This window comes from Hydra viridissima, unplaced genomic scaffold (assembly GCF_058129835.1).
Source record: "Hydra viridissima isolate aposymbiotic clone 2 unplaced genomic scaffold, HvirCarnegie_v1 scaffold_1, whole genome shotgun sequence".
NCBI lineage: Eukaryota > Metazoa > Cnidaria > Hydrozoa > Anthoathecata > Hydridae > Hydra > Hydra viridissima.
This window is the reverse complement of record NW_028324300.1, coordinates 40151997-40160074: the sequence shown is the minus strand read 5'-3', so window position 1 is coordinate 40160074 and position 8078 is coordinate 40151997. Positions and strand designations below refer to the sequence as shown.

The window sequence follows — 8078 nt, the reverse complement described above, 5'->3', positions numbered from 1 at the left end:
TAGCACAATATAATTTTATTATAAAACAAAACTTTTGAAAAAAAAAAAGTTTATTTTAGATGAAAAAATCTGTAATTAACACGAGAGCTCAACAGTAACTAAAAATTCTTCTCCACATTCTTAATTATTAAAAAATGTTTAATAATAATAAATTTAAACAAAATAATAAAAAGTACAGTGGTTGATGTAATCAATTTCAAGTGTTGATCCTTGTCCTTAATAAATGAACAAACATTATAAGTGGGTGAAAAATGATATAAGTTGAAACCATCTAAAAAATATTAATAAAAAAATTGTTTTATTAACATAATCATTACTAAAATAAATAAATATAGCTTTATTTTAAACAATATCTTAGTTTAATTTAATAAAAATTAAACCAAGATATTGTTTAAGATAAAATCAATATTATTTACTTATATTTATTTAAATGTACATTTTTAAAAAAATATCTTAGGTGCTACTATCTTTTGCACAGTACTGTATATATAAGGGTGGCACTAAAGTTTTTACACAATAAAAAACTCAGCTTCATTTTATTAATGAAAACGTCTCTGCAAATGGTGATTTATATGTTTAACGTATTTTACCAGCTTATAAAGAAGCTATGAATAATAAAAATGCATTTTAAATGAAAGATGAAGCAAATTACCATATATCAAATAATGCAATGGCATTGATTTAAGAGAACCTCATAAAGGTTTCAACAAATTGGCCAGGAAACTCTCCAAACTTAAATCCCAAACCTAAATCCCCTGGAAACTTGCTGGTTTTATTTAAAGTATAAAGTATTTAAAGAACCAAGAGTTTAAATAAAAGACCAGCTTTCCAGAATGGGAGAACTAAAAAACTTGTGTGAAAGTTTTTTTTGTAGATTTTTGGCTTTGCAAATAATGGCAAAAAATTTTTCTGAGTTTTTATTTCAAGACACCAGAGTTTAGAAACCTTTGCACCACCCTGCATATATGTATGTTAGTGTGTATACATACATACATACATACATACATACATACATACATACATACATACATACATACATACATACATACATACATACATACATACATACATACATACATACAGAATTATATATAGCTGAGTTTTTTTTTGTGTGGATATATATGTTTTTTTTTTTTGACTAGTATGTCAAGAAATATGAATATCTTCTAAAAGCATTACTTTTTTACTAGCAAAAAAGCAACCCGTAATACGGGTTATGGTTGGTCTGTTAATTTATAGTGGCTGTTTTCCACAATTTAAAGTTGCAAAACCATAACTATTACCCTTTTAGAAAAACGCCTTCAAATGAAAAAATATGCGGAGGTAAAATAATTTACCAATTATTTAACATTATTTGAGTAATTTACAACTGAAATAGGTCATATCAGTGTAATGCAGAACCATTTTCCTCGACATTACTAAGTTCAAAACAATACGTTTTTAGTTACTGACACAAAATAATATTACTTCCTCATGCTTTTAATTGACGAAAAAGTAAAGCTAAATTCGTGTTATATTTTTATAACGTGAACTTTAATTGATAAGATTAATATAAAGCGAACGTAAATTTTACATGAATTCTTTGGCATCCCCTTGATACATGTTTCTTTAACAAAGGAAATTTTCTTTAAAACTTTAAATGCACACAACTAAATAAATTTATTCAAAATATCTGACCATTTGACTATTGCTATTTATGGCACTAATCTGACCATTTTTATATATGGCCTCTTTATTTCAATAATTTTTAGTAAACGGTTATTTGCTACCATTTATTAAAAATTCCTTTTGTTACTCGAAATTTAATTCTCTTTAATAATTTGACACTAATAAAAGACCTCCCTTCCCCGTTTTTGCCTTAATGGTGGTAAGGAGAATACGTTTACTTTATTAAGAGTTATCAAGTTTTTGATGAAGACCTACCAGAATAATAAAATGTAAAACAATGATTTACATGTATAACAATTTTTTATTTTTAATATATATATAAGAATTTTTTCTTTCCTTAAAAGTGTTGCAAATGCAAACTAAGATAATTAATTAGTTTAATTCCTTATAAAATTTAAGTAACTCGATATTTGACAAATGCGCAAAACTACAATTATAACCCCCCCCCCTTCCCCCCCTTCCCCCCGTTTAAAAAGATCCCCAAAGTTACGTTAAACAAATAATTAGGAATAAAATAGAGAAGATTTTTAAAAATTGAACTAACTGCATATATTTATATCATTTTAACTGACAAAAATTTACAATAAAAGGTAATCAGGTTTTTTTTATAAATCGTATAAATGCGTCAATCGTAAGTCTTAAAGAAAAAAAAAAAGGAATTATAATACCATAACAAAAAAAAAAAAACAAAAAAAAAAAACAAATAAAAACACCACATAAAAACTGAAAATCGATTTACCTATTTATAGTAACCTATTTTGACATGGCAGTTAATATAAACATTTATCGAAAATTGAACTATAAAATCTATTTCGAAGTACAAAAGGATTAACAATAATATATATATATATATATATATATATATCTGTTATTTAAATGGAGAAAAACAACATTTTAATAGTACTTAAAGTTTCGTGCTTTACGGCAATCATCAGCTATTAATTACAAATTAAAAACGTAAAAAACCGTTTAAAAACGAATCAAATTTACGGTAGAACGAATTCTGACGTAATGAGCAAAAAGACGCAATCATTTAGTCTTCAGTATCAAAAGAGGATAAAAGGAACTTGTTAGCATGTCGACATTTAGATAATATTTCGCTTCTTTTGTTGAGTAGGTTGTTTTCTTTATGCGATAAAATTTCAAACTTCTCGTGAAGGCAAAGGTTACAGGTCTTGGTTTCAGGGTTGGAAGGTTTGCATCGCTTTACAATTCTCCACTTTATTATAGGTGTGATGGCTTTTTCTTTTAATTTCCAAATTTCCTTTGAAAGTTCTGTATCATTCTTATACCTGACCGTATTAAAAGATTTTACATGGTTAGCATATCTTAGCTTAAATGGTGTCTCGCTAATGCCAAAATAAACTTTTTCTTTGAGTTCAAGATTTTCGGAACTCACGATAGCTTTATAAACGATGTTGCTTAATAAACATTGATTGTTTAAAGGGCAAGTAGTTTTGTTAGTACAGTTGCAAGTGTTTTTTGGTATGCTTTTTTGGTCTTGTAAAATTTTGTGGTTATGCGAATTAATGATGGATTTTACGTTTCGCATACAGCTATAACTTACCTTGATCGAATTTTTATTAAAAATTTTGTGCAATCTATGATTTACCGGGAAGTGAAGGTCAACCAATGCAAGTAAACGGTTTCCTATTTTTGTTTCCACGTTTTGACTAAATGGAGGGTTAAACCATATAATGTTTCGCTTGCGTTTTGTATTTTTAGTGGTGGCAACATGATGTTGATAACTAAGTTTACATTTATAGCCTGCTTTATTTAAAGCCTCTTCATAAGGTGGAGTAGCATTTTTAAAAATAAGTTCGTTTGATGAAGTTGAAGATAATCTTAGTTCAACAGTGCGAGGTAGTCTTTTGATAACACTTGGTGGATGGTTGGAATCACAGTTGACGTAACTCAGTTCGTTATCACATTTCGAGTAAGGTCGAAAAGAATTATCATTAAGATCAAGTGTCACATCTAGATAATTTACGATTTTCATATTGCATTTGATGGAAATAAGGAAGTCATTACTTTTAAATATTTTCACGAAATGCTTTTTGATTTTTTCCATCTGCTGGCCGTTTTTGTTTTTAAATATTGCTAGCCCGTCGTCACGATATAGCCCGAAATCTTCACTTTTATAATATTGAGAAAGTTGAAATAATATAAAGATTCCTACTAATTCACATACTTCAGCACCATCGTAAGCCCCCATTGTAACATCGAACTGCCCCCCATTTTTCTTAATCCACGTTTCATTGTTGTTAAAAAGTAAAGATTTTCTTGCATGTTTTATTATTGCTTTTTGCTCCGAGTTTATTAAAAGGTGCTGTTCGGCAAAGTTGATTGCAGCGTTGAGAGTTGTAGTAGTTGCAGTTTCAGTTGTAGTTGTTAATGCTTCAGTTGTTGTGGTAGTAACAGCTTCAGTTGTAGTAGATGCAGCTTCTGTTGCTGTAGTAGTTGCAGCTTCAGCTGTAGTAGTTGCAGCTTCAGTTGTAGTTGTTAACGCTTCTGTTGTTGTTGTAGTAACAGCATCATAATGCTATCACCACCACCTACAAAAAAGGTGACACAAAACTAAAAGACAAAATAAATAAAGAAGGGAATAACATTTTGCGTAACCACGATGTTTATAGTAAAATCAAAATAAACGGTTCTTCTGGATGTTTTATTACATTGAAAGACCACAAAGAAAACTTTATCAACAACCCTACTGTTCGACTCTTAAATCCAGCAAAAAACGAGGTAGGAAGAATAAGCAAATTTATTTTATCTCAAATCAACAATGAACTCAAAAGTAAGCTCCTTGTAAACCAATGGCAAAGCACCTTAAATGTTACCGACTGGTTTAAAAAAATTAAAAACAAGCATCTCTACAAATTTCTAATTTTTGACATTAATGATTTTTATCCTTCAATAAGTGTAAAAACTCTCAACGCTGCAATCAACTTTGCCGAACAGCACCTTTTAATAAACTCGGAGCAAAAAGCAATAATAAAACATGCAAGAAAATCTTTACTTTTTAACAACAATGAAACGTGGATTAAGAAAAATGGGGGGCAGTTCGATGTTACAATGGGGGCTTACGATGGTGCTGAAGTATGTGAATTAGTAGGAATCTTTATATTATTTCAACTTTCTCAATATTATAAAAGTGAAGATTTCGGGCTATATCGTGACGACGGGCTAGCAATATTTAAAAACAAAAACGGCCAGCAGATGGAAAAAATCAAAAAGCATTTCGTGAAAATATTTAAAAGTAATGACTTCCTTATTTCCATCAAATGCAATATGAAAATCGTAAATTATCTAGATGTGACACTTGATCTTAATGATAATTCTTTTCGACCTTACTCGAAATGTGATAACGAACTGAGTTACGTCAACTGTGATTCCAACCATCCACCAAGTGTTATCAAAAGACTACCTCGCACTGTTGAACTAAGATTATCTTCAACTTCATCAAACGAACTTATTTTTAAAAATGCTACTCCACCTTATGAAGAGGCTTTAAATAAAGCAGGCTATAAATGTAAACTTAGTTATCAACATCATGTTGCCACCACTAAAAATACAAAACGCAAGCGAAACATTATATGGTTTAACCCTCCATTTAGTCAAAACGTGGAAACAAAAATAGGAAACCGTTTACTTGCATTGGTTGACCTTCACTTCCCGGTAAATCATAGATTGCACAAAATTTTTAATAAAAATTCGATCAAGGTAAGTTATAGCTGTATGCGAAACGTAAAATCCATCATTAATTCGCATAACCACAAAATTTTACAAGACCAAAAAAGCATACCAAAAAACACTTGCAACTGTACTAACAAAACTACTTGCCCTTTAAACAATCAATGTTTATTAAGCAACATCGTTTATAAAGCTATCGTGAGTTCCGAAAATCTTGAACTCAAAGAAAAAGTTTATTTTGGCATTAGCGAGACACCATTTAAGCTAAGATATGCTAACCATGTAAAATCTTTTAATACGGTCAGGTATAAGAATGATACAGAACTTTCAAAGGAAATTTGGAAATTAAAAGAAAAAGCCATCACACCTATAATAAAGTGGAGAATTGTAAAGCGATGCAAACCTTCCAACCCTGAAACCAAGACCTGTAACCTTTGCCTTCACGAGAAGTTTGAAATTTTATCGCATAAAGAAAACAACCTACTCAACAAAAGAAGCGAAATATTATCTAAATGTCGACATGCTAACAAGTTCCTTTTATCCTCTTTTGATACTGAAGACTAAATGATTGCGTCTTTTTGCTCATTACGTCAGAATTCGTTCTACCGTAAATTTGATTCGTTTTTAAACGGTTTTTTACGTTTTTAATTTGTAATTAATAGCTGATGATTGCCGTAAAGCACGAAACTTTAAGTACTATTAAAATGTTGTTTTTCTCCATTTAAATAACAGATATATATATATATTGCTCTATTATTATAATATTGAGCACTCTTTTACGCACAAGAGCTTTGTATTATTTTGATATAATACATAACCAATCAATATATATATATATATATATATATATATATATATATATATATATATATATATATATATATATATATATATATATATATATATATATATATATATATATATATAAAATCAAATTAAGATATAAATTGCATTTTTAGTTTGTTGTCTTGGCTTTAAGTAAATAAATAAAAGCAGTAAGTTTCAAAAATGAAACTACCTATCATTCATTTTTAACAATAGTCATCAACATGAAGGTGTTTATTGTTAAAAATGAATTTGAACACAAAACATCACAACAATAACACATAACAATAGAATATTTAGACTCTTGATCCTAAAATCCAGCGAAAATAATAAACCAAATTAAAATATGAAAGTCAAAATTAGAAAACCAATTTAAAGTTAACTATATTTATTTTTTTACTAAACATATAAATACATAAAGTATATTTGTTTTTATATTCAATATTTGTTATTCAATTACTTCAAACTTAGGACATTAAAACACCCTAGATTTAAAGATTTAAAGAATTAAGGTATTAATACCTTTCCTTCCAACATTAATCGTTTGATTAGCAAGGTCAATATCTTTGCAAAGCAAACAAGTTTCTTTTAATGTGTTCAACATTGTATATTTTAATTTAAGGTATATTTAATAGTTTATCAAAAATTAAAACATGAAATTTAAAAATAATATTTAACAACATCAACATTCAGCTCTACAGTTTAGCAAGTACACAAAATATATTATTTGAAAAGAAAAATTAGCGCATTTTGAGCATGCTATGCTGATATTAAAGTAATAAATGATGATGTCAGCATTTTATGTAATTAATTTTTACATTTTTATAATTTGTAAACTTTAAACTATATTTTTACAAAATATTATATGAATCGCGTCATTTTTCGCTGAATTATCACAATTTATTGACAGCAAGTCGTACGGGTTTAGTTTATTTTTTAAAAAAAAATCTACAAAGTGAGGTCAACAATAATATTTATAACTTTTTTTGCCCAAAATGAATTTTGGTGGATTTTGGATATATTAAAGTAGATAAAAATACGCTTCGAATGATACCAAATTCATTTATATCCAAATTTTGTCCAGGTTAGCCCTTTTTTAGGCTTATTTTGACTAGACTATACTCTCTCATACACATTATGCTAAACATTAACAGACATTGTGTTTCAAGAATAATTAAAAAGGCCACACAACACAACCTAGCTCTAAAGCAGTAACACTGCGTGACACTAAATGCTGCCAAGTCACACCTCTGCTATAAATACATCGCTTGGCTGGCAAGGTTATCAATCTTGCTCAACATAATCCCAAGTCATACCACTCTGAAAACATGGAAACAATATAATTTAAACATATATACAACTATAAACAAATATGGTTTTATATAACACATATAAACACATTTTATAACAATATTAAATGACAAATATATTTATCAAAAACTATAAATAATATATACATATATTAAAATAATAAATAAATTTATACAAACAAAATGTGCTCACAACTTACAAACAGTAAATTTTCAAAATAAAAATCTTAAGACTATAAATTAAGAACATTAGAAAATATAACATTATTTGTGTAACACTTTTCACCTACCACACCTTGAATGAGATGTTTATTAATTTTGAAAAACAAACTATTAAATGCTCTCATTCTTAAACATGCAACATATTGTTGACCATGAGAGAAACTTGGTTTTTTTTGAGATATACCCCAACCCTATTAAATGTTTGACTTTTATTAATTGTCATTGAATAAGCCAATCTGACAGGAAACTGACGACGTTTCAGAACAAAAGGTATATTAGAACCTGATGGAGCCAACTGAATTTGAGGAACAAAATCCCGTTTACCACCAGAAACACCTATCAAATCCTATGCATCAATAT

The 8078-nt window shown here is 28.4% G+C and overlaps 2 protein-coding genes and 1 pseudogene across 2 annotated transcripts in view; 1 reads left to right on the top strand and 2 right to left on the bottom strand.

Annotated features, from left to right (window-relative positions):
* Positions 1-8078, bottom strand: part of LOC149894961 (uncharacterized) — a 273741-nt pseudogene that overhangs the window by 127033 nt on the left and 138630 nt on the right.
* LOC145182165 (uncharacterized) overlaps positions 1-8078 on the top strand; it is a 233601-nt gene that overhangs the window by 152876 nt on the left and 72647 nt on the right. The window lies entirely within an intron of this gene.
* Positions 1-8078, bottom strand: part of LOC149894967 (uncharacterized) — a 195445-nt gene that overhangs the window by 157935 nt on the left and 29432 nt on the right. The window lies entirely within an intron of this gene.